The sequence below is a fragment of the Polyodon spathula genome, chromosome 8 (genome assembly GCF_017654505.1).
Source record: "Polyodon spathula isolate WHYD16114869_AA chromosome 8, ASM1765450v1, whole genome shotgun sequence".
In the NCBI taxonomy this organism is placed as follows: Eukaryota; Metazoa; Chordata; class Actinopteri; order Acipenseriformes; family Polyodontidae; genus Polyodon; species Polyodon spathula.
The window spans coordinates 694,103-720,077 of NC_054541.1; the positions used below are offsets into that span (position 1 = coordinate 694,103).

The 25,975-nt window shown below is 40.5% G+C and overlaps 2 non-coding genes across 2 annotated transcripts; one reads left to right on the forward strand and one right to left on the reverse strand.

Annotated features, from left to right (window-relative positions):
• Positions 1 to 22,176: 22,176 nt before the first annotated feature.
• On the reverse strand, positions 22,177 to 22,259 carry trnal-uaa. The gene has a single exon. It is a non-coding gene; the product is annotated as a tRNA-Leu (tRNA).
• Positions 22,260 to 22,550: 291 nt separating this feature from the next.
• trnas-uga lies at positions 22,551 to 22,632 on the forward strand. Its single transcript has one exon. It is a non-coding gene; the product is annotated as a tRNA-Ser (tRNA).
• Positions 22,633 to 25,975: the final 3,343 nt, after the last annotated feature.

Sequence of the window (25,975 nt, forward strand, 5' to 3'; positions counted from 1 at the left end):
GGGTGATAAACTGTTTAATAAAGAACGGTGTAAAGCAGGAGACATAGTAGATGCATTTATTTTAATACAGGGTCGGCTATATCGACTACTGCACCATTTACAAGCATTATACCGATTTTTAGCAAAGTGTTTTCAAGCCGACCGGTTTCACACGTCATCCCTGGTTACACTGCGAGGACTCAGTTAAGGGAGTACAGTACTGTGCTTTTTCTGTGGAAAGGCATGACAAATTAAACTAATATATACTATATTTGTCGTTTAACATTAAGAACATTTCTTATCGCTGCCGTTTCAATACTCGCCATCTGTTTTTAGAAGAAATTGTTGTGACGTCACGCCTTATTTTCTTACATGACACACGTTTCTCCCCCCCCCGCCCCCCCGTACAGATCGGCACTCGTGTGTGACCAGGAACATTACGACAGCATTACACATCTCATCATCTCATTCCAAACCCGTGCTGTGCAGAGTCACACCGTGTTTTTAATATTGCTGCGTGAAAGAAACACGTTTTTATTTTGCTACAGGACATCTGGTGCTACACGAGGATAAAATAAATACCAGTTTACAAGCCTTGCTTTCAGACAGTGTTGCACTTCCTTGATCACCTGGGGGTGAAATTGTCCCCTCCCCTTGAACGGCTTCTATCACAGTAACTTAAACTGTATCTGTGCAAGTGAACTAAAGCAAATAATATATTCATTATATGAATTACATATATAATATATAATAATTACAAAAAACAAAACAAACAAAAAAAACCCTATGTTCTCCTTGCACTAAGCTAACATATTGTAACACATTTTCAGGCTACACACTGTCACGTGATTTGACCAAGGTTATTTTTTTCCTTTTAAGAGAAAGTACTTACCTGTACACGTTATTAAGAAAAAATACATTTTCAAGAGTTTGTTACAAAATACAGTACTAATAGTAATTATCCTTCCCCCTCCTTTGCTCTTGTTATGTTCACTTCAGGAACCAGTTTAATACCAATTTACCAGTTTATGATTGTGTAAGGAGTGGTTTGTGATGCTTATTGCACTTTCTTATTTAACTCCCCTATGCCCCCGGACATCTGGCCCAACCTATTTCTGTGCTGGAACATCCTATCCTTTCCTCCTCTTTTTACTAGCTGCGCACTGATAAGTTACAAGCTGCAAACTGCGGGGGTGTTTTTTGCTTTGATATCCTTTTCGGTCCCTTCAAAAGAAAGTAAGAGGGTTAAGGTTGATTCATACTTCAGACTCCAACCTAATTTGTGGTCGGAGTCAAAGGTCTTGCGACGTGCATCTTTTTTGGAAAGCCATACAGCCTTTTCTCACACGGCTGCATACTGACATTGCAGTGTAACACAGTGTAACGCATTTTCAGCTATGGAGTGGCTGATAACGGCTCTCATCTGAAGAGAAGAAAGGACGCATTCAGTGCAGCTCTCCCAGCAGAGAAAAGCGCTAACGACTCCCTCTGGAAGAGAGCAGAGAGAGGCTAACCACGCCAGCTGAGACCCGGGGAGCGGCTAACGTGTTGGGGTCGTGTTCTTGTGCCAGGTGCTGCGAGAGAGGGGTTTAAATATGGAGAGCAGACTAGTCCAGTCACACAGATTACCTGTCGCTGTTAGTTTGAGCTGCCTCTTTACCCTGGAGAGAAGAACCGAGACGGTCAGATCGAGCGACTAGAGTTGTGCTGCACATCCCACTGACAGTACCTGAAGTAAGCTTCTCTTTCTTTTTATTCATCTTCATACTCGCCTTATAGTGTTTGATTTGAACTGATTGTTTGTGATGCTTTGTTTATTGTTGTTGTTATTAATATAAGTATTTAATGTATTAATAGTTCCAGTAAATATGACACAGATTTCGCTAGTTCTCCGTGGCATGTAAAGTTTGCCTATTACAGTTTTAATTCTGATTCGGGCTCACTTAACAGAATAGTTCTGCCGATTTCAAAGTTAGCAGTGCTGCGAGTAAGCTCTTTATATGTGGAGCCTGCAGGCTCCTATTATTTCTATATGGTCGCCTATTGCACTTCTGGTAATTTAAATAACTGCATAAAAACGCATGTATTTTGTTATTCCAGGCTTTTAAGTGTCCTGCTAATCAAACACATTGAGTGTACAAGCGGCTACAATAGGGCAGTGAGACGAGCTGATTCTCAACCAATCCATTCAATATAGGAAAGGGGGGAGTGTTACATACAGGGGTGATAATGACGCTGTTTTAATCATGTGTGTATGAAACTGGTTATGAGAATATTTCTTTCTCTCTTTAATATAAACAGCTGTAAGTCTGGTGTCTTGCATATCCTATTGCTTTACAATAATACCCGGTTGTCTGAGTTTGTGATGAATTCGTGCTCTTGTTATCCCTTTCAAATATGGGATCTAATGTAGAGTGAAACTGCGGTTCAGCTGAGTGGATGGGGGCGGGGCCGCGCAACGATTTTTCCCGCCCTAGGCAAACGAAATGTAATCAATCCGAGAGGCTGCAGTCACGTGACCCAGCAGGGTACACACTGTCACGTGATTTGACCAAGGTTATTTTTTTTCCTTTTAAGAGAAAGTACTTACCTGTACACGTTATTAAGAAAAAATACATTTGTTTGTTACAAAATACAGTACTAATAGTAATTATATACAGTATTTCTATGTTCGTATATAAACGTTTAGCATCTTTAGTTAAATAGTCTCGCAATTAAAACAATGTATGTGACATATTTGGTATAAGAGTATCATAACTTTGTACAGGATTTAAAAAAAAAAAAAGTTTTTGTTTTATGAAGCGTCAGTAAGGTTATATTAGACTTTATAATACAATATTGGTTAATTCTGTAGGTTGCTGGAAAACGTTTGGGCACAGATATAATTGCAGAAACTCATCTTAAATAAATCATATTATATGCAGGGCTCGGCACAGTCATGATGCACAGCAGACACCTTACAAAATACTCAGTCCAGCAACACGTTATATAACCAGAATGCTCAGCGAGGTTGGCTATTCGCTAGAGTATACGCTAGTCTAGCAAGTCAATACAAAAAATAGATGGAAATGCATTGTACTTCAATTTTTTTTTTTTTTTGGATCAAGAAAATTTGTGTGCCTACCATTTTCTTCAGCTTGTGACGTCATTACGTAGAGCTGTTTGTTCGCTAGTATTCATTTTAATGGAAGCCTGTTTTTTATGGTAAGATTCGCATATTGTTGTGTGGAATTTTGCAAGGTCGCTAGAAATGTGTTTGTCTTGATGATATAGGAGGGGGTAGATAATAGTTTTAAACATATGCATTGTTTGATAAAGGACAAAATTATCACAGATCATGTTTTGTAAACAAATTACATTTTTTAATTTAGAGGACAAAATATTCAACATACTTATTTAATGAAAAAAAAATATTGTAACTTTTCAACCAACTTTCATCCATCATTCTTCGGATTACTCAGATCAAATCCTCTGGTATTATAAACGTATTGCAAGAAATTCTATTTCCCTTCAATAGTAAAGCCAGCCCTGCTATTAAGGCAAAAATTTGTCAGTCCCTTGAATAGCCATAATAGTACTATAAATAAATAAATAACTGTTTTCTTTTTCAGCAGCACCTAACCAGAATCCCGTGTGCTGCCATGGACAGTGTGGAGATGGAATCTGTCCAGATTAGAGAAGAGTTCCCTGAACCTGAACTTCTCCCCTTTAGAGTGGAGTTCTTTGGGCTGGCTTCCCTCCCCATTAAACAGGAGCTCTGTGAGATGCAATGTGACAGCAGTCAGCCAGAGGTCTGTGAGATTAAAGCTGAGCACAATGAATTGGAAATCGCTCAGACAGAAGAACCCCTTCCTGTTAAACAAGAGGAGGTGCTGGAAATTGTCCGTATTAAACGGGAGCCCCCTGAAGTAGAGTTTGACCACATGGAACCAGGGAAGGAAGAATCCGAGGACTTCAAACCAAACATCCCTGAGCTGGAGCCTGTACGGTTGCGGGAGTGTAGCGTGGTGCTGGAGAGAATCTGCGTGAGAGAGCAAGGTGCTGGAGAGGAAGGCTCTCCCAACAGCACGCAAGGAGGTGGAAAGGAAGACATGTGCGCACAATCAGAATGCAGTCTAGCAGGTGAGTGACTCCCAGTAGCTGTGATATTTGTCATTCTAGATTGTGTGATATCTACAGTGTGGTTGAGAGGGAGGGAGGGAGCATTTAGGTTACATTACTAGCTATTTGTTTTTCCTGTACCACTCCAGCCAGTTCAAGATAGGACTCACTACTGGTGAGCTTAAGATACAGATATAACCCCTTTCACACTGGTACACCTACCCGATTATACCAAGGGGTAGAAGAACTAAAGTACTGTATATAACATTAGAAATGTTCAGTGTCAAAATAGATGGATATTACTGTACATGTGTAACGTATTTAGGGGTGCTAGATTCGGTTAAAGTAAACTTTTAAACTTTTGATAATATATAGTTTAAACATTAAAATAAAAACATTGAGAGAGTGCTATAACTTATTTTTTAAATAACTAGCTTTTCTATAAATTACTGCATATATGTCTATAAACAGGTCTTTTGATTTTCGGTGTTTACTTTGGCTTTTCTACTGTTCTTAAATGCAGTTGATCCTGTTCAGCCATTCGTGTATCTCAATCAGAAACACTGATTTTCTGAAACAACTAAATGGGCTTTTAAAACGAGTTTTTTCATTGCAAAGCAGAAAAGAATCGTCTTTATTAATGGAAACATTATAACGATTGTAATAGTGTGTCTAGCATGAAATACTTATCCTGTACTATTTTCTTGTTTGTAGGTTCTTCTTATAAGTGAAAAATGAAGGCTTGGCTGATTTAAAATCCCATTAAGACGTTTGACAGAAACAAATTAATTAAATGACCAAATGAAGCCCTATATATATATATGTGTGTAAAAACAGTGAAGCAATATGAAAACATGATTGCATCGGTGTACGATGAGGGTCTGTTTTGATTAGAGGGCAAGAGCATTGATTGCATTCTTACAGAAATGTTATGCAGTCAAATTATTCAAACAGTGCTAGAGTCCAAATCTCTAACCTATCCATAGCGCCTTTAGCACTTTTCCACCTATACCGCTGCTCCCTGCCTTTCTCGAAGGTCTAGAGAGACCAGGCGACAGTCCTCCTGGTGGCCCCCAGACGGCCCAGGGGAACCTGGTTTTCGAACCTCTGCCAGCTGCTGCAAGGCCAGCCCAGGGAGATCCCACTGCGCATGGATCTCCTCAGTCAGGCAAAAGGCATAAGCTGACACCCAGAACAGAGCAGACTCCAACTGTAAGTCTGGCCCCTGAACGGGACAGTCTGTCCATCCTAGGGCTCTCAGATGCAGTAGTGAGTACCTTGCAGAACGCTAGGGCTTCTTCCACAAGAGCATTTTTATTTCTGTAGTGGACAAATTTTCAAAACTGTTGCATGGCCAGAGGCCATGATCCCCTGTATTGCCCTATAGCAGTTATTTTACAGTTTCTGCTAGAGGCAGATAAATCCCTCTCTACCTTGAAAGTGTACCTAGCAGCCATATCTGCTTGTCATGTTCCCATCGACAGTATCCCTGGCTGCTCATATTCTGTTGAGCGTTGACCGATATATGTACTGTGGCTAGCTGTACTACCCCCGAATACATTTACCAGGTTCTACTGACTTAATGTAGATCCCTCTATGCCTTTAATACGTACCAGGGTCCTTGAGGTTGTTCGCTCACACCACCAACACTAGATGGCGGTAGTGAGATGTCCCTCATGTCTGTCTGCTCATTCTCCCTTACGACGGCTTTGGCATACTTTCCCAAAAGAAGCAGTGGAAAATCTTGTCTTTCAGGGAACCATGGTTACATTCGTAACCTTTCGTTATACTTGTCAGACTGGCACCTTTTTTTTTTTAAAGATGTATTAAACGTCTCTCATATTTCACTCCCAGAATAGCAGTTGCAAACTAAACCGGCACCTCCGTCGCTGTAGAGGGTGCAAACGAACAAAACAAAACAGCCAGGGTCAACTGCAATGAACTTGCAGGGTTAGTGCGGAGCTGCGTATGGTACCATCTCAGGATCATCTCATATGTTGCATATTTAGAATGAAAAATTCTATTAGCTGATCCCCTGCTTTAGTACGGTACTAAGGATTGTGGTTTGTTTAGGTGTGCTTCCAAAAAGGAACTGAAGAGGGCCGGGGCTCAAAATCTGAGCTATTGGTACAAACTATATAATTTAAGTGTGGTTTTTCATAAAGGTGTGTTTTTTTTTTTTTTTTTACCAAAAGTAAACATCGAAATTTATTTTGATTTATTCGTGCTTAAGTTTTAAACTTAAAGGGTGTATTTACGCACAACAAATACACAGGCTGAATTGGCCTTTCGTTGTTTATGTTTTTTTTTGTTTGTTTGTTTTTGTTTGTTTTGTTTTATCAAAATGAGCGCACCCACCTCTGCAACACAGACAAACTTGTTTGGTGTTCTATGTAGTCTAAACATCGAATACAATATTTATTTTTTTTTAATTTAAAAAAAAAAAAAAAAAAATGTGTTTGAAAGATTGAAACTGGCACCTCCAAGGGCCGCATTTTCAAAACTTTTAATCTGGATTCGTTTTCCAGATTTCTTTTATCTGGACTGTTTTGATCTGTTTTTTTTTTTTTTTTTTTTTTCAGAAAATGCCATTGCTGGTTTAATTGTATCCACATTACAAATAATACGAAATTCTTTTGGATTTTAAAGGAATCTCAATTACAAAATCCAGATAACTTGATCCAGATTACATTTTGAAAATCTGTCCCCAGCACAGCAGCTACAGCGCCGATCCGCTGTAGAGCCGCGACCCCTTCATTACAAGTGTATCAGTATTCTTGTGTTGCATCACCTACCAGTCCTGACCCCTACCCCATGCATGCTACAGCCTACTAATATGTAGCATTGGCTACTAAAAGCATACTTTGACACAAGTATACATATAGCCTGTTATATGTAACTTTAAAATATATTATTCATATTAAATATTGCAATTCCATTCCATGTGGGTAATACATAATTACTGTACGGCTTTAAATATATTCTCAATTTTTTCAGATATTTATAATGAATCATTCCAGCTGTAATTATAATATTTTGCTCTGGATCATTTTTCCGCTGTGGAAGTGATTTAGGAGTAGGAGTATCATTTTCCGTATTGTTATAATGTCACGAAACTCCTTCCAACACTAAAAGAATATATTGCAATGAGATCCCTGATATAAAAAAAAAAATTATATACAAGAAAATTTGTCTTTCTGATGTAAAATATAGGTACACGGTATGGATTTGTGATTATGAATTGTTCAGTTACAAAAGCTGTAAATACATTTTGGAGTTTGTCACATTTGTTTCACTTAGTACTGTACTATAAATCATAGTCTATAGAAAGGGTTAGACTAATTTAGTCTCGTACTTGGTATCCTCTAGAGGGCAGCAGCAGTTATTTTGGGTTTGTTGCAATTGAGATCATTTTTAGTACGCAGCTGGGAACTGTCTTCAGCTGCCAAGTTCGTTGCAATTGGTATTAAACCCCCAGAGTTTTCTCACCTAGGAATTCACTTGCATTGTTGTTTGTCTGGCCCCACCTCCTCCACACTAGATCCAGCACCAGTAGTAGAAGCACACATCGTATGTACAGGACACTTTATTTTCATGTGCTTTAACATTGTTCCTGTACTGCTGCTGTAACAGAGCTCTGCAGAGCACAGGCTACAGTTTTATGTCCAGACAGGGCTTTGCTTATTTAGAGCTCCTGAAGATCACATTGCTAGTTATGTGAGCAAAAGCATTCTGGACATTGGGAGGTGAATATACAGTGACAACGTCCCCACGTGTTGCTACAGCTGCTTAAATAATGTACCTGTCATTTCCTTTCATTGTTCACATCCTGACAACTTTTTACACGTAACTATAACCCTTAGCGGTCCATTTATTCAGCGCCTGTCAGGCATGTCAGGTCCAATTTATTTTCACACGCGCTGTTTAGTTTACATGCGCTGTTTTAATTTTTTTTTTATAGTAAAACTGGTTTAAAGGGCATTGCAATTCTAAGCGACATCAGTACTGTATCTCTAGCCAAGCCCCACCCCTTGTGTTTTTCACATACCTCTTTATAGACGTGCATACTGATAAATCCTCTCCTGATCACTCGTTTTATCACCAAACTCCTCAATAATGCGATCCAAATCATTATTTTATTACTATAACATCTCAAAGCTCTGCAAATGTCTGTGATATTCTTTGAGCGCTGGATGCAGAAGCAGTTATCTCCTTTGTTTATGTCTGTCTGTCTCTGTATGGCTAGGGCTATTGCTCACACGGCCCTTTTTTTGTTTTGTTTTGTTTTTTCTGTTTCATTTGGCTCCTATCGGTCTCACTCTGCCACTGAATGGTTTCTCTGCTTTTTCCAGACTAGAAACCTCTGCATTACGTATTTTTGATGTCGGACCTGGTCCGACGTTGGACCGCAAAGGGTTAAGTCTATTGAAAAGTTATTTTAGAAATGGCTGCTCTAGTTTAACTAAATTTAATTTCACTTTTTTAAACTGGTGTAACCCAGTGAAAGCCCCCACAGCTGCAATTCACAGGCTTTAATCCACTCCTCCACCTAGCAACATGCCCTAGGGGTTGATTCATACATCTGTCATAAATATGCGATACATCTGGCGCAGAACCCCTGCAATGTCAGGATGCAGAGACCTTCGACTCCGATCACAGATTAGGCTGGAGTCTGAAGACCTTCGACTCCGACCACAGATTAGGCTGGAGTCTGAAGTATGAACCAACAAGCCTACAAGCAGTCCCTCTTACTTTCTTTCCTGTTCATATTTTCCAGGTTCCAGTCCAGCAGCTATAGTGAGTGTGGGAGGTGGAGAATATCCTGAAAGGTTTTACCCAGTTAGGGTATTTAAAAAAGAAAAAAAACAGAGAATTCACACAGGAGAGAAACCATATCGCTGCTCTGACTGTGGGAAGAGTTTCAGTCAGCCAGGAACCCTGAAACTACACCAGCGAACTCACAGAGGAGACAAACTCTAAAGACTATGTTCAATGCGTCTTTTCACTCGATGAGAAAAAAAATCCTAATTTTTGCATTGAGTCCCTGTGTAATTATTGTTTTGTGTATCACTTTTAAGAGCATGCATTTTAAATGGTTAAATTGCACTTCAACTCTCTTGCACTGTGATTGTGTTAGAAAGTGGGCGGTGACGCGGACACGTCACAAGAGGCTTCTCTGCTGTCAGTTTAACCTGGGCTGTCAATGCAGTCAGTGCCTGGGAGCGGGAATAGGCAGAAAGGAAACTATTCTGCATCTCATCTGATGGACGAGTCAGGAGAAATCAGTAACTCAGTGTGGGAAATGAGTTTCAGGATTAAACATTTTAAACCGTTATTAACTTGAAAATAAATAAATTAATGGGAACGAGTATCCCGACCCCGCTGTTTAGCATCCCAGAGACAAGACTGCACCGTCCTTACTAGGCAGCAGCCTGGAGGATTTGTCTGATCAATTAATTGCAATTCTATACTGAAAGAAAAATGATAGTGTCCCTGTAACAGGGCCAGGAGCCCTGTGCATGAAGAAGGGGCTGGGCAAAGCCCTGCAGGGGAGTAAATGTGTTGTGGTTGTTTAGAAAGGATTAGTTGAAATGTATTGTTTGTTTAGCACGGATGAGTGTATTGTCTTTTAATCAGATGTGTTTGTTTATTTTAGAATGGGGTATCCCCCGCCCTGTGCATTTGTATTATTTTTTGTTCCTTGTTATTGGGTATTTAATTGACGGTGAGAAGCCGTGTGTTTTTGTTTTGTTTGGCGCATGGGTGGGGAAGACACTCTATTTAATTGGTTAATTTGTTGCTAATCAGGAGATGGTCACTAATATAAAAGGCTGCTGTTTTCCCTGTTCCATGTGGATTTTGGAAAAGGAACGTGGGTGGAGACTAGTGGACTGTTGTAGCGGGGGAGACTAGTGGAGTGTTAGAGAAAATGAAACTGAAAGTAACTATAGGATCAGTGACAGCGATTTGCCCAGCATGAGCTTTATTTGTATTTTGTGTTCATGATTATTTTTGATTAGCTGTTTTATTTTGTTCAGTTGTTTTGTGTTAAACCTTTTTTTTTTATTCTTGCATGTAAATAAAAATAGCGCCATAGTGCGTGTTTGCACCCGACTTACCTGAGTCATTTCAGTTCCTGCTTCTGGCCTGACGTCACCACTTAGCCATCCCTGTCACAGTCCAATGCCTGTATTATGACAAGAATGACTGAATATTACACCATGTGTAGCTTTGCAATGTGCATTGTCCATGCTTGTATTTGTGCTGCTTTGCAATGTGCATTGTCCATGCTTGTATTTGTGCTGCTTTTCTAAACTGCCCAGTGTAGCAGGCATGTGTACGGATCTTAGGTACAGAAAATCAAATAGTGTAATGTGAGTTCTAATGAGACTTGACTGTACACTTAAACCTTCTGTGTGCTGATTAACGATTGATTAATTATACAACAAAATACTGAGCAACGCTGAAAACAGCATGTTGATTTACAAGTTAGTTTGTGTTCTTTTTTCCTTCATGCATCCGTCAGTATAAGTAACTATTGTGACTCCGAACTCAGTTGTAGATTTCAACAAAGATATTTTATTCAATGCAGTTGAACAGTTGGGTATTCCATTGTCCCTAAGCACAGGTCGTAACAGAATCAACAAGACAAAACAATGTTGAGATTTAATACAGCTTCTCTTAGACATCAGCCCTTATTCCTGAACCTATGAGCAGAAACAATTACACACTGATGCAGGTTTTACAGTCCTCCTATCAACCAATAATATCATTGACCACGTGGTTCGTTTTATCACCTGAAGTGGTTGTAACATCAAAGTTGTCCACTCAGGAACAATAATGTTTAAAGGAAGGAAGGCGATAGGTTTTTATCCCCAAAAATGGTATCTGAAAAAGCACTGGGTGCCCTTTTAAATTGCCATTTGGTTGCTCTTCAAAAGCTTACCCCTTCCCATCTGTCTTCCTGCTCCAGTAATTCATATTGAATTTGATAGTTCAAGTCATTCTTTGCTAAGGTAACTACTCTGCACTGAAGAATTGTAATTGGAGTGACAGAGCAGGTTAATAAACTAAATGTATTGAATGAATAATGAAATCAGATCATATATGCCAGAGAGTGAGAGGCTTGTATTAAACAGACCAATTACAGTATCCTTTAAAAGGGTTCAGAAAATGTAACCTAAGAAATAATTTCAATTAACTGACAAGGATGAAACGAAACTAAAGAAGGGCTGATTTCTCAAGTTAATGTTTTTTGTTGTATAGTCACTCTTTTTATTGTTTGTTCACACACTGAATGAAAGCAGTGAAGCAGCACAGTAGATCTGCACGCTGGATAGAAGGGCATCACTGGTATGCAGAGCAGAGAAAGAGCAGCTAAAGCAACAGGACAAGCTTGCATTGCAGATATTTCAAATGAATAATTATTCACTGTATTGAAGATGACTGGCCCCTCCCCTTGCCCAGAGCTGTCATTTTAAATGTAGTTATCTGTTTAGAAGCTCAGCACCATGGCAACAGACAAGTGCTGATCGTGTTCAGCACTGACATGAAGGTGACATCATAAAGAAAAGTGATGTCATAATGTCTCTGGCAGTGAATTTTCAGCAGAATTTTCATTGCAGTGATTTACTCCTGAGAGGTAAGTTCACACAGTTTCTGTTCCTTATTTATTTATTTATAGTGATCAAAGCACAATCAATATACATGCACTGCAATTACTATGTATATTAAAAAGACACACATAAGGGTGCAGAGTTAAGACTGCGCGGCTATCTTGCAATTTCCAAACCTTCTGAACTTTTGCAACCAAACCTTAATGTTACTTTAACACAGTTTTTGTCGTTGAATTTATTTATAACACAATTAGGTTTGGTGTTTTTTATACTTATTTTTTTTTAATTGTATGTGTATTAATCACTGTTTCTCTCTAATCTCATACACATGGATTGTCTTTATTCTGTATTGCATGTGTTCTACCTGTTTTCTCATATTATTGCATATGTATTAATCACTGTTTCTAATCTCATACATATGGATTGTCTTTATTCTGTATTAGATGTGTTCTACCTGGTTTCTCATATTATTGTATATGTGTGTTTGTGATTTTTTACTTCACATCTGATCCCTCATTTCATTGTCTAATGAATTCTCATCCTCAGCATTTTCATTTCTATACACATTATAAACTCATCTTCCAGATTCTTTTTAACATTTATGATTTCATTTTTTTATACTAATTATCTGTTTTACCTATCTTACCTGAATCCTGCTAAATTCTGATTTTAATTAATCATTTTTATTGTTTTTATTAGAAATGTGATATTTATTTATTATGTGTTGTCTGTGCAGGTCAAGAAATCGAAATAAGATTTTCATCTCTTTAGATTCTTTACCCATGAATGATATGTTGTGATTTATAATTTATTCATTCGCCCTAACTCTAACCAACACATTTTAAACAAAAACTACGGGATCTCTACTCATTGTTTTGACCAATTAAAAAAAATAAGACATAAAAGCCTGGTTATTGATTTAGATGCAGCAAGAAACAACATTGCTGTGTTTAATTTATACACAAAATGGATTCGTTATGACAAGCGAGTCGTGTTGAAAATTAAAACCAATAGCAGGATTTTATACGGGGTACAGATGCGACGCTGACGATCGGGAGTAGAACGTAGCACTCGCTATTCCTTATTTAATGATCCCATCGTGTGGCCGTTTAGTAGAACTGTTGGTTCTAATAAACTAACATTTGTTTTTATATGTGAGCACAGTTCAGTCACAAGCGGTTGCTGGTGCCCTCTGCTGATTCTCAATGGGTAGTACAGGTAGTGAAATTCAGCAATGTAATACTTTGTACTGTGATAACTTGTAACAAGTGTAAATCACCCTGGATAAGGGCATCTGCTAAGAAATAAATAATAATTATTATATTATTATTATTATTATATTATTATTATTATTATTATTATTAGTAGTAGTAGTTAGTATTATTTTATTTCTTAGCAGATGCCCTTATCCAGGGTGACTTACACTTGTTACAAGTTATCACAGTACAAAGTATTACGTTATAAAATGTCACATTACACAATCTCACAATACAGATAAGAGCAGCTGAAAAGTACAATAAGATCAATTCAAGAGCAAAATAATAACTCAAACAGTAAATTATAATATTATAAAATTATAGTGAATTTGACTAAGAGCAGCTAAACCTGATAATAACTATTTGCTTATATGAGTCCAGTAAGAACACGTAGTAAGCACTATAAATTGATGAGAATGATTTCAAATAAGAGCAATTACAAAAAAACTTTATTTATACACAGCACTCTCCTGCCTCTCCTGTAAATATTGGTTTTGCTGTATTTTAAGAATGTATCTGAAATGTCAATTTTTGCACAGGGGTTAAAGTTCATTCAAGTAATTTGAAAGGCCAACCGAGTTGCATTATTATATATATAATTACATCAAACAGTTTTATGAAATAGCCACACGATGGCAGCATTGGATAAGGAATAGCGAGAGCTGCGTTCTGCCCGTCTATATGAAGTCCAGGTTTACAGCACAGGAAGCCCGGCGACACGACACCTCTCCACGTGAGTTTAATTATTTATTATTCAAACCAATACTGTTTTAATCCACAACAGCGACTGATAAAACAGCCTTTGTACATCAGTTGTCCCGCGGTCTGCAGGTAAGGGAGCTGTGTGGGTGATGGAGTGCGCTGCAGAGCGGATTAACACTCGATCACACAAGGGAATATAAAGAATGCCGTGTCCAGTGCTAGCTACAACATTTAGTGTGAGGATAGATTGAAACCACTGAAGCTGTTTAAAAAAAAAAAAAAAAAAAAAGCAAAGAAAATGTGCTGAGCCGTTGTTGTGAGTGACTCTGCAGCTGATGCACAGCTCACACACCCTAGCCTGGTATCTTGTAAAGCGCTTTGTGATGGTGCTCCACTTTCACACTTTCACTATATACAAATAGATTATTATTATTATTATTATTATGATTATTATTATTATTATTAACATTCAGGTTTCTTTGGAAATGAATATAGATTAATGGGTGACCACAGGAACGAAATAGGGGAGAGGAGGGGTGGGAAGTAAAGTTGATCCTCTGTTATAGCATTAAAAATAATAACTATGTGTTACACGATTTGACTACAGCAGTACAATCTGACTCTTCAGCTCTGGTTTCTAGCTGTGTTTTGTTTGATGAAATAAAAATAAATAGTTAAACATACTGAGAAGTGTTTGCACACTGTTTCTGGTGCTGGGACTCTGTATCAGGCTATAGGATTAATAACTAATACTATACCGGACTTTATCTTTATTAGCTTGTGTTTCTCGTCTTGTCTCTGATGAAATCTGGATTCCTACTGTGTGTATGAGTGTGTGTGCCTGTATGTGTGTCTGTCTGCACACGATTAAGAACATCAGTATTGCACTGGGTGATGAGGTCCAACCTAAAAGTTGTAAAGGACCTCGTCACTTATGGTTAGTTTCCAAATGGTCAGGTTGCCTGGAAGCAACACCTGAAAAGCTTTTGAATTCCTTTTTAAATTCCCATCACACTTCAGTGAAAGCCAGCTCTGTTCTTGAGTTATTCCGCGCAAATGTGTCCTTAAAAGCAAAAGAGAAACACACTTTGAAGAGATTGTTTGCTTTTGCTTTTCAAGGTGTGTAGAATTTGTATTTAACAATTTAATTTATTTAATAGGGTTACAGAGTGACGTTAACAGACTAACACTGCTCCTATCACATGGATGGGAATTGGGTCCACAACGTTTCCGAAACCTGAAAGCTGCTTGTCTGGGGAGCTCTACGATTTGAAAAGACTTTCATAGAAAATATTTTTGATTAATATCAGTATCACTAATTAATTAGGCAGCTACATTTAAACTGGTGTATTTATAAACAATCATTATACCAGTTTGAGAGTAAATCTGAAGAGGGGGTACTCGCTCGATAAAGAACAATACACTTCATAAAGGAAGCTCTAGTAAAATCACACTTACAACACGGATTTATTGTTACACAAACTATTTTACTGCTGTTAGGAAACTGATGCAGCCCCAGCCTAGACCCTGTTTGCATTGTGTAATACCCGGTCACTTATCAAACTGACTTTGCAGTTTACAACTGGACACCTACTGGACCTGTGTTAACAAACCATTTAAAACAACACAGGCACAGAACAGCTGATACTGTCAGACCTGGACAGATTTATGTGGAGAGAAAGGTACGGCAGGAATAATCTAGATGCATTTATAAATACTGCATCAGATCACACAGCTGCACAGGGGGTGCCACCCACATCTTAAAAGAAAAAAAAAAGCTGAATGTTCAAGATATCTTTTAAAAACTATTTGCTTTCAGAATGAGATTGTTACATTCTGTAGTTCAGGGAAAAAGAGCAGAGCGACAGAGCGATCAGAATGGCAAGTTTGGAATTGATTTGAATACTCATTTTGGATTGATTTGAATTCAGATTTCGAATGGATTTGAATTCTCATTTTGAATGGATTTGATACTCATTTTGTATTGAATTATACCTGATGTTCCAGGGACAGCCTCTTGTGTTTCCACTCCAACACTATCACTATCAATATCATCTTCCACTCAACTCAAGACTCGCTCATATTTGTGGTCTATGAGCTTTTGAACTGAACAGATTGTGTTTAGGGGTGACCCTATTTATCAAGCAGGTTTTTTTTTTGTTTTCAGTAAATATTTCTGTTTTTAGCCAAATGCTCTCCTGTTGTTTAGGTGTCCCCAAGTGTCTGCAATTTTGAGAATGTTCTCAAGTCCTGTAAGAGCCAGCAACTGACTTCTTCACACATTAATTGCAGGGAGAGGATTACACACCTGTGTGGATTTTATGGTGTCTTTTAAGGTTTCCAAACAGGCTGAATCTCTTCCCACAAACAGCACAGTGATAAGGTTTCTCTCCTCTGTGAATCTGATGGTGTCTTTTAAGGTCTCCTAACTGGCTGAATCTCTTCCCACAAACCGCACAGGGATAAGGTTTCTCTCCTGTGTGGATTTGATGGTGTCTTTTAAGGTCTCTTAACTGGCTAAACCTCTTCCCACAAACAGCACAGTGATGAGGTTTATCTCCTGTGTGAATGACCTTGTGTTTTTTAAGGCTTTCTATGTTTCTGAATGTCTTCCCACACACAGAACAGTGATAAGGTTTCTCTCCTGTGTGAATGCGCTGGTGTGAATGAAACGCTGGTGTGAAACTCTTATCACTGTACTGTATGTGGGAAGGTTTCTCTCCTGTGTGAACGTGCTGGTGTCTTTTAAGCAGTGATATATGATTGAAACTCTTCCCACAATCAGCCCAGGAAAATGTAATCCCTCCTCAGGGATTTCCCATGTGAGTTTCAGGAACGCCTAATTGACAGGAACTCTTCCCACCTTTAATAGAATGAGGCAAGGTCTTCAAGTTGCCCTGGGTTTCAAAACTGTTAAAACATGCAGAATGTGGCATCTCTGTACTCTCCACAGTAAGAGGGGGTCTGTCTTGTAAAGAAGGGACTTTAGCTGAGTGAGTTCTCAATGTCTTCACATACTCTTCTTGGGGTGTCGTTTCTCTGTTGTTCTTGCATTGTGGTTTGCCACTAGAAGTGTGTTTGCACTGGGGTGATGGAGTGGAGTCGTATTCTCCTTCAGCTACTTTAGAAGCTAAAGAAAGAAAGAGAAGAGACACAAAGGTTATTGTACAGCATTCTTCCACATGCACTGTTCTGCAGGGCTTCATGTCATAAACATGACAACTAGAGTGAACTCTGATGACTGTGTATTGAGAGAATTCAGTCAGATCCACTTCATATCACTCCTGTTCATCTCAGCCTCCTTTTACTATCACCATATTCAGGAATGTAGATCAAAGCTGCAAGCCAGGAAAAATCCATGGCTATGTCATAAAATTCCTGACTATTTTAATGAGATGTTGCTGGAAACACACCAACGCCTCGTCCCTGTGTTGTGTCTGTGTGTTGAAAACAAGCGAATGAGCAGTTCAGTGATTGGCTGCTTGAGATGAGGTGATAGTACTGCTATTAATGGAATTGCTTTTTGATGATTAATATTTGCTGTGCTTCTAAAAACAGAAATCCCATTTGCAATCCAACGCACTGCACCTTGCCTTTTTATTCTGCCTGTATTGAAGATACACGGCATGTAGAACTATGTAGGGCTAGAGGGAGGTTGTTTTACCACAAATAATTTCTCTTTGCTCTACAGATATTTTACATAAAAATCATACAAAGATCCGGTAAAACTACAATTCCCAGATTCCCCCTCACAGCTGAAACTGATTTGCTGGTCTGCTGTACAGAACCCCTCCTGTACAGAATCCCTCGTACTTACTGTACTGTGACAATAATACCACAGCAATGCTTACTGTGAGACACACAAGAGGGAAATGTGGCGCTGCGAGCAAACATTACAGTCCCTGCAATGTTTTCATTCTCATACAATATGGGTTCGCTCTCATTTTGGCTATGCTGCTGCATACTCTGCACAGAAATTCTCTACTGAAATGTTTCTTCTGGGAATGCTAAGCAACCCAACTGGATGTGACATCACCAAGTGATGGATATGTGATCCCTGCAGCTCTGTAAATCTGTGGGAGCAGCAAACTGCAAACAGGCTACCAAGAATGGGCAAAGGCACAGATCTAACACAGGGGCGTCCAGAGCTGGCCCTTCCACGCCTGCTCTTTGTTCCAACCCTGTTCTACGTTGTTTAATTGAACCAATTCTACTTCCATCCAGGCACAGGAGCAGCACTTTATAGAAGTGAACGTGTTCAATGTGGAGTGGAATGGCCTGCAGGAGCGTGATTGGACACCGCTGATCTAACAGCATTCTAAAGAGGCGGGGCAGTGGCTGCACATCTAGCAGCTGCCTCAGGAGCAAGCACAGTTATGTCCTTGTTGACAGAGTGGCTGGGCAGCTCCCCCTGGTTAAAATATGAATGTGAAGCACACTGCTGGTGTTCAGTACCAGGTTCTGCAAGATAAATAGGCAGCTCAATGCTGCTTGTTTTGTAGGGTTACCTCTAAATCCCAGTTCACATTCAGATGGAGAATCAACACACAGGCTGGATCCCAGCTTGTTGCTCTCCTCAAGTGTACAGGCATTATATTCAGCAGGAATTTCCACTGCAATGGAGACACATTCCTGCTCTATGAACTTCTCTTTGATAGGAACACATTCATGTTGAGGGACCTCTTCATCTTTAACAAACGGCAGCTCTGTAACCTGCATTAGACTTGCACAGCACTCCTGCTCAAAGGACTCCTCTTGTGTGGAAACTGCTTCTATCTTTGGATCTGTGCTTCAGATTCAGGGATAGCGTGACACTCTCTGGGATCTGTGGGAAAACAAAATTGTATAAAATTCCAACTCTTTCTTACTAGCTCGGCTCCTCTACAAAGCCATTCCCGCATCAGAATGCTACTAAGAGATGTCTTCGGGTCTAAGAGGAGGTATTTCTCTTAATTATTTATTTTTACATTAATACAGTGCACCCAGTTACTTTACCCCATTTTTAACTCCCCATTAAAACACATTTTCCCTCCAGCACAACAGCTGAGGTGAACAGAGGGGGTCCTCTAATCCACAACCAAGCCAATCACCTCTTCACACCCAGGAGTGTGGCAGTGAGCTCCCAGGAGGACAAAGGCAGCCCTATAGTGCCTGCTTGAGCTCGCTGGACGTCTGCCCAATAGATACCAATCATGAATGATAGCCTATGGGATCTTGTACTTTTCCAGATACTACAGGATCCTGAGCTGGCCATCAGGCTGGATACAACATTCCTTCTAAAATACCTGTGCTAGAGGGATGAGCAATGCCTTTAATTAAAGCTGAAATTAATTTTTCAAATTTGAAAGAATGAAGACCCTCTAACCCTAGTACCCTACCCACAATGCCATAGTTCATACTTTTGCAATGATTAAATATTTATTTCAACTCCTATCAACCTTCTGTGCTAGCTGCTTTGATCAGGGATTGTATCAAAATAACCCCTCCAGACTGCTGTGTTCAATAATGTGCAGCTTGCATTTCCAGTGACTGTTCCTCAGTTATTTCGTATAGGGGTGAGCTGGTATAATAGTTTGGTGGTTTAGGTTCATTCTGGTATTGATCCCATTCCTGTTATTCTACATTGCAATCATCGGATAACACTGTGTTTGGGTTCCTATGAACAAAGTGAAGGAAAAGGCATTTTCATATGAACATCTTTTTATTCTACATCCTGTACAAAACAAGACTCTGCCCTGCTGGGCTTTCTCAGCTGCTGTACCTCACTGGAGCATTGCATCCACTTACACCTCCCTGTCAATCACCATCATGAGCGCCGCTCTGTTCCAATGCAAACATCCATTTCTCTACTGCAAACACGCTTAGAAACCAAGCGGGGAGCCTTGCAGTCTCAGCACAGTGTCTGAGGAATGGCTTTTTGTTAACTCACACTGTATTGTGATAACGGTTTGGATGGAAACTGTCAACACAGAATACAAGTTTCAATGTGTCAGACACAATGAACAGACAAGGGGCTGCAGCAGGATAGCCTGCTTATTCTCAAAGCAGTTTCATTTAAACAAGTGATTTACACAACTCTCACTTTTTAAAGTGCAGCAATATGTTTTTTTTGTACAAACTCCACCTGTGTAATAATCATTAGTAACAACACTGGAAGCTTGCTTGTGCAGTGTCATGTGAACAGTAGATATAAATCCAATCACATCCCTTGTAGTATTACAATACATTTGTAATGGTGTGGCTATCCCTATTGCATGCACCGTGTGCAAACTCACAAATAATAACCTGGATTAGTAAATGTCTGGGTTTGAAACAATATGAGGGATCATTTCCTAATTCTGTTTACCATCAGCTCAACAAAGTATTTTATGGTTAGAATTTTCCTAACAAACTGCAGCAAAATGCTGTTTTGAGCAAATGATAGATGTTAATAATAGAATAATACACACTGTTATAGTATAATATATACTGTAGCACTATCCATTGTTAATAATACACACTGCTATAGTATAATATACACTGTAGCACTACCCATTGCTAATAATACACAGTTATAGTATAATATACACTGTAGCACTGTCCATTGTTAATAATACACACTGTTATCGTACAATATACACTATAGCACTATCCATTCATTTATTGTTTTAGTAGGGACTCTATACAAGTCATCGCTTACCATGAGGATACCATTTCAGCCTCTCTAATTACAGATTGGTTAAGACTTACCAATATAGTGCTTTTAGTTTCTAGAATAGCTATTTAAATATGAATTAGACTAGGCTAGATGCACTACGTTCTTATAGTCTATAAAATAACACAACGCCTCAATTACACTCCTTATAACCAATATTAGGACAGAGCCTTGCTATTACCGGCGCTTATAATCACCACACACTTTAAAACGTGTCTTAAGAGAAACTCCAACCAAGACTTTTCCAGTAGAAGGTGGTTTGAGGTGTTGGATTGACCGAGCAATACCACACAATACAATCAATCTTACCCTGAAATATGAAAGACTGTTTAATGTCTGTATCTGCAGCGTTTATACACCCTCGCACGGCTCTCAGCTCGCTCTCTGATATTTCCAGTCTCAGCTTCAGACTTTCATTCTCTCTCTTCATTGCAGTCATTTCCACTCGGAACTCAGTGAATCTGCTGCCGACAACTTCAGTAATTTCCCGCAGGACGGAGTCTACAGCCGCTTTCACTGCGCGCTCGACGGGAGAGGCGAGCTGCTCTTGAAAGAACGACACGGAGACACTGACGTCCATCTTCACTGGTTTTAGTGGCAGACTGGTCTCGGCAAATCAGCAGCGCCTGCAGCCACCTCTCTCCAGGTACACAAAGCAGCCCTCTCTCTGTCCGGAGCTGTAATGAAAGCGTCCCAGCAGAAGGCGTGCCTGGATGATTCGGCGCGTATCCTTGGCTGGCCTCCCTGTGGAAGCGAGGGCGGCTCGACGCGGTTATGAAGCTGGATGGCAGAGTTCGTCATGTTTCGCCCGTCTGTTTTGCAAGCTGCGAAAAAGCATCGTGAACGATGCCAATATTTAGCTGAAAGCGGTTGTTTTTTGGTGTAAAATTGTACTGCAAATGTAAATGTGTGAATACGTATAGTTCAAATGAATAGCAGTACTTAATACTGTATAATTATAATAATAATCAATATGTTTGTATTATTATTATTGTATTACTTGCAGCCACTAATAAGTTAATGCCGCTATTTCTTTTCGGTTAATTCATATTAAATCGCATAGCATGGTCTTACTTTCCTTTTCAAACCCGTAGCGCTGCTCAGTGTTCAATGCGATCTGTTTGGAGGCAGTACAGTCAGCAGCCGGTCAGTATCACTGCTTTGCTGCCACAATAATTCAGCAACAGTATTCATCTTAGCAAAGCTGTGCTTTTATTGTGCTAGATGGTTACAGAACTTTGTTTTCATGTCGTTTCTTACACACACCGCTGACTCGCTACTTTAATCACCACTGCAGCGATACAAAATGCTATAAAATCATCAATCCGTTTAGACAGTGTTAAGCTTGTTATTACTTTATTTTATAGTTTTGTCAATAAAACGTAATCTTTCAACATGAAAACGTTGCCTGTGCTGTTAATGATATATTTTGCACGACTGTGTTATACATGCAATTGTGTTAAAACATTGTATTTGTTTCCGATCGCGTTGCTTATTTGACACGGAATAAAAGCAGCCAGTCTAGTGAGTAAATTACGTGTTCTAGCGATTCAGTAACTTTCCCTTAGCGGCGAATCGCAGCTCCTGCGACCCTCCTCGACGTAAACAAACACTCCTCTCCACGCGCGTGTGCGTGTCCACTGCATTGGTGTTTCTGAGCTCTGCGCAGCATCCACGGTTAAGCTGCAGTGGTTCGATTTCATATTCACTAATCAAAACCACAGAAGCATGGTGATGAATGCGTGCTTAATGTGCACACTGTAGTATACTAGACATCATTGAACCCCTGTATAATCATTAGTCATTTTTTATCATTAAAAAAGATGTTTACCAGAAGTGGGGCTCGAACCCACGCGGACATACGTCCATTGGATCTTAAGTCCAACGCCTTAACCACTCGGCCATCCTGGTTCTGTTCGATAGCGAGTAAACGAATGCCGCTGTCTTCAATGAAGGCGTTGCCATACGTGTTCTTTCTAATAAAGCTTTAGGGCAGTATATACACATACACGCTTTTCGTTTGTAAATCACATAAGTTTGTAAAGCGGATTCGTATTCTCTTTCGTGTCGGTCAGTTATTTGTTTCAACACAGTGAGTCTTCCCTCTGCTCGTGTATTGTCACACTGACTACTATCTGTGCGCGCCCCGGTCACCTAAACGATAAGGCACTGTCCTATCTACAGTGTGTCCGTGAGAACAAAGTAATCGTGGCCGAGTGGTTAAGGCGATGGACTTGAAATCCACTGTGGTTTCCTCGCGCAGGTTTGAATCCTGCAGACTACGTGAACGTTTTACATTTTTTCACATTAAAGGTCTGATCAACTTGAATGTTTCAATTATTACTAGCTGTGAGATAGGGAGGGAGAGAGAGAGAGAGGGGTGTTTTAATGGCATGATATAAATTCTAGCAGTCTTTTGTCTCAGAAACATGTTCTATATTGGACTGTAGTTTCTCCTCAGTGTATGTCTTGAAGGGCACTGAACCAGCAGTCTCGTATCTGATTGGATTGCTTCACTGAATGATCCAGTAAAGCATGTGTTATTTTACTGCCGTGTGTTTTGGGGTTTTCTGAACTGTCTTCTCTTGCTTGCTGTGGAGCAGATGAGGATATTCAGTCCTTGTGTTTGAATAAAGGCTTCAGCCAAACGTAGGATATTCTAAACGTTGTGTGAAGTTACTGTCCCCTGCTATACCTCACAGAGTTCGGCGCTCTGTTTGGACTGAACCTCATATCTGGCTGTGTTTAATACAGACAATACCGACATTAATAATGAAAATTGTGAATAATATTAATACTACAAGCCTAGTAATAATACATCAATAACCGTAAACCAGTTCTTCATTTTTTTAAAATTAAATTAAATGATACAAATTAGAAAACAACAATTTTCCTCATCTCATTTAGCCAATTAATACATAACTTCATAAGTGGAATCCAGTTCATGGTTCTTGACAAACGTATTTGTCAATCCTGCCTGTCATCTCCATTTGTTTCCTGCAGGTGTCCCTGGCGTGCGCTCCCTCTGATCACTGATGGGAAATGCTCAGGAGCGCTCTGAGCGGCTCAGCAGGAGCGGAACTGAACGAGTCGTTGAACTGATTCCTGTACACTCTCACTCTCACTCTCTCTCTCTCTCTCTCTCTCTCTCTCTCTCTCTCAGTGCCAGGTTTCACTGTGACAGTTGTTTTTTTTCTTCTTTGCTGTAAATGTATGGCAAGCGGTTTTTTAATAGTGAGCAATTTTGATAGTGATATCAGTAATGTATTGCTGATTTCAAAAATTTTGGACTTCAAAAACGTACACTGATAAGACGGAGACTTCCGGTGGACACATTTGGAAGCACATTATCCTGGGTATGATGGGAATGTATGGCCGACAGTGTTGATAATGTTTCTGCTGTATTAAGCACATTATCCTGGGTATGATGGGAATGTATGGCCGACAGTGTTGATAATGTTTCTGCTGTACTAAGCACATTATCCTGGGTATGACGGGAATGCATGGCCGACAGTGTTGATAATGTTTCTGCTGTATTAAGGCGCGTTTTTCATCTATAGAACGAGTCAGAACGGACATGTCTAAGAATAAGACATCATCAGTTAGTGACGTTAACACGCAGCTCTTTTCAAAGACAAAGAAAAAGAGTTTTAACAATTTATTGTATGCTCATAACGCATTGTGTAACCTATATATATATATATATATATATATATATATATATATATATAAAAAAATAAACCACCTTTCTGCATTCAGAATGCTTTAGCTGAACATTGAATGTTTCTGATATCAATAATGCCATTCTTGATATCAGCAATTGAGGATTAAATATTAAAACGGCTTGCCATAGCTGGGAAGGACTATTTACGAGTATTTCCATGTTTATCACACAAATGTCTGATAAAGAATGACATCATTAGTTGCGCAGAAATCTACTGAGCACCATCATCGCTTGTGTTAGTGCGGTTGTGACACACACACACAGTTAGTGCGCATTAACTAACCACACTGAATGAATTACCGCACTCGATACTTGCTCTGAAAAGGATTAGCCTAGATGTTTTGTGTAATGGATAAAGTTCTAAATTACACCTGTTGGTGGTGGGGGGGAGGGGTTGACTAGCTTCGGAGCCGTCTACAGCACGGCACCGACCGTGCTACACATCGGCACCGACCTCGGCACAGACAGTGTTCTCCTCGGCACTGATTCATTCGGCACCAGTGACCCTCTTCGGAGCCGTCTACAGCACGGCACAGACTGTGCTACCCATCGGCACCGATTGACTCAGCACTGTCCTCTCGGCACCGACCGCGCTGTTCTCGACGCCGATCCTGGCACCGGCTGATTCGGCACCGGTGAATCGCTTAAGAGCCATCTACAGCCCAGCCCCGACCTCACTACTGTCGGCACCGAGGGTCCTCTGCTGGGTTCCACCAGTGCATGACGAAGCTGCCCAGACAGGATGAGCACTGGAGCTACGCCATAGCACTGGCAGGTGAGCTAGACGGCTTTCCGTGTATGAAGTTCTCTAGAAGAACTAAGCACCGGAGAGCAGCCCTTTCCCAGCAGAGTCTGTCTCCCCGAGCCATGGGAGAATGAGGTCCGTGGTCCAAGGGCCTCTGCAGAGGTCCTCTAGGACCCCCCGCTACCATGATCAGAGAGCTCTCCCACACACCTGGGTCACCCTCCCCTTTTCCACCACCGAGACACCTCTCAGGAGAGATGAGATGGTCACCGCCGAGGCGGTACCGTTCAAGGGGACACTCACCAGGGGACAGACGGTTGCCACGCAGGCACCACTCCCCTTCCCCTCGGATGTATCCAAGCTCGGCTGAGCAGCGTTTTGCGGAGCTAGCAGAGACTGTAAGGGCTCAGCAGACCATGCTAGAGACATTTGGAGCGACCGTTGATGTGAGCCTTGAGAGGTCCCACAAGGCCACGGAGGTCGCCTACAAATTCTCGCGCCTTCCGTCATTCACAGCCTCCTGGGGCAAAAGGGTCTTAACACTGCCCTCCACCGCAGAGTAGACAAACAGGCAGAGGCAGAGTAAATGGCAAGGGACCACCGCCGGCCAGGGGTAACCGGTTTTCCAGCTGAAGACCAAGGCTGGGGCCTAAGAAAGACCCGCCCCCTCCCAAGCCGAAGGGAGACCGCACCTGAGGGGCTCCAGCTATCCCCAACCCCCCCCCACACACAATTGGACTGACCAATGGCAACATGTTGACAGCACAGGATATCCTCCAATCCGTCAAACCGGACGACTGGTTCACATCGATCGACCTGCAAGACGCCTACTTTCACGTCCCGATCCGTCCCATGCACTGAAAATATCTGCGCTTCACCTTTCAAGACAACGCATATGAATTCTGCCATTTGGTCCTTCTCTGGCGCCCCGCACATTTTCAAAGTGCATGGATGCAGCACTGGCTCCACTCAGGCTGTGGGTATTCGGATCCTGAACAGAAGCGCACACAAAACAGGTCATAGATCATGTGACGAAGTTAGGGCTCTCAATACATCAACAAAAGAGCAACTTCATACTATCACAGTCCACGGATCACACCGAACTCTGAGCATGCTTGCTTCACTGTCGGAAGACAGGATTCGGTCTTTGGAAGCCGC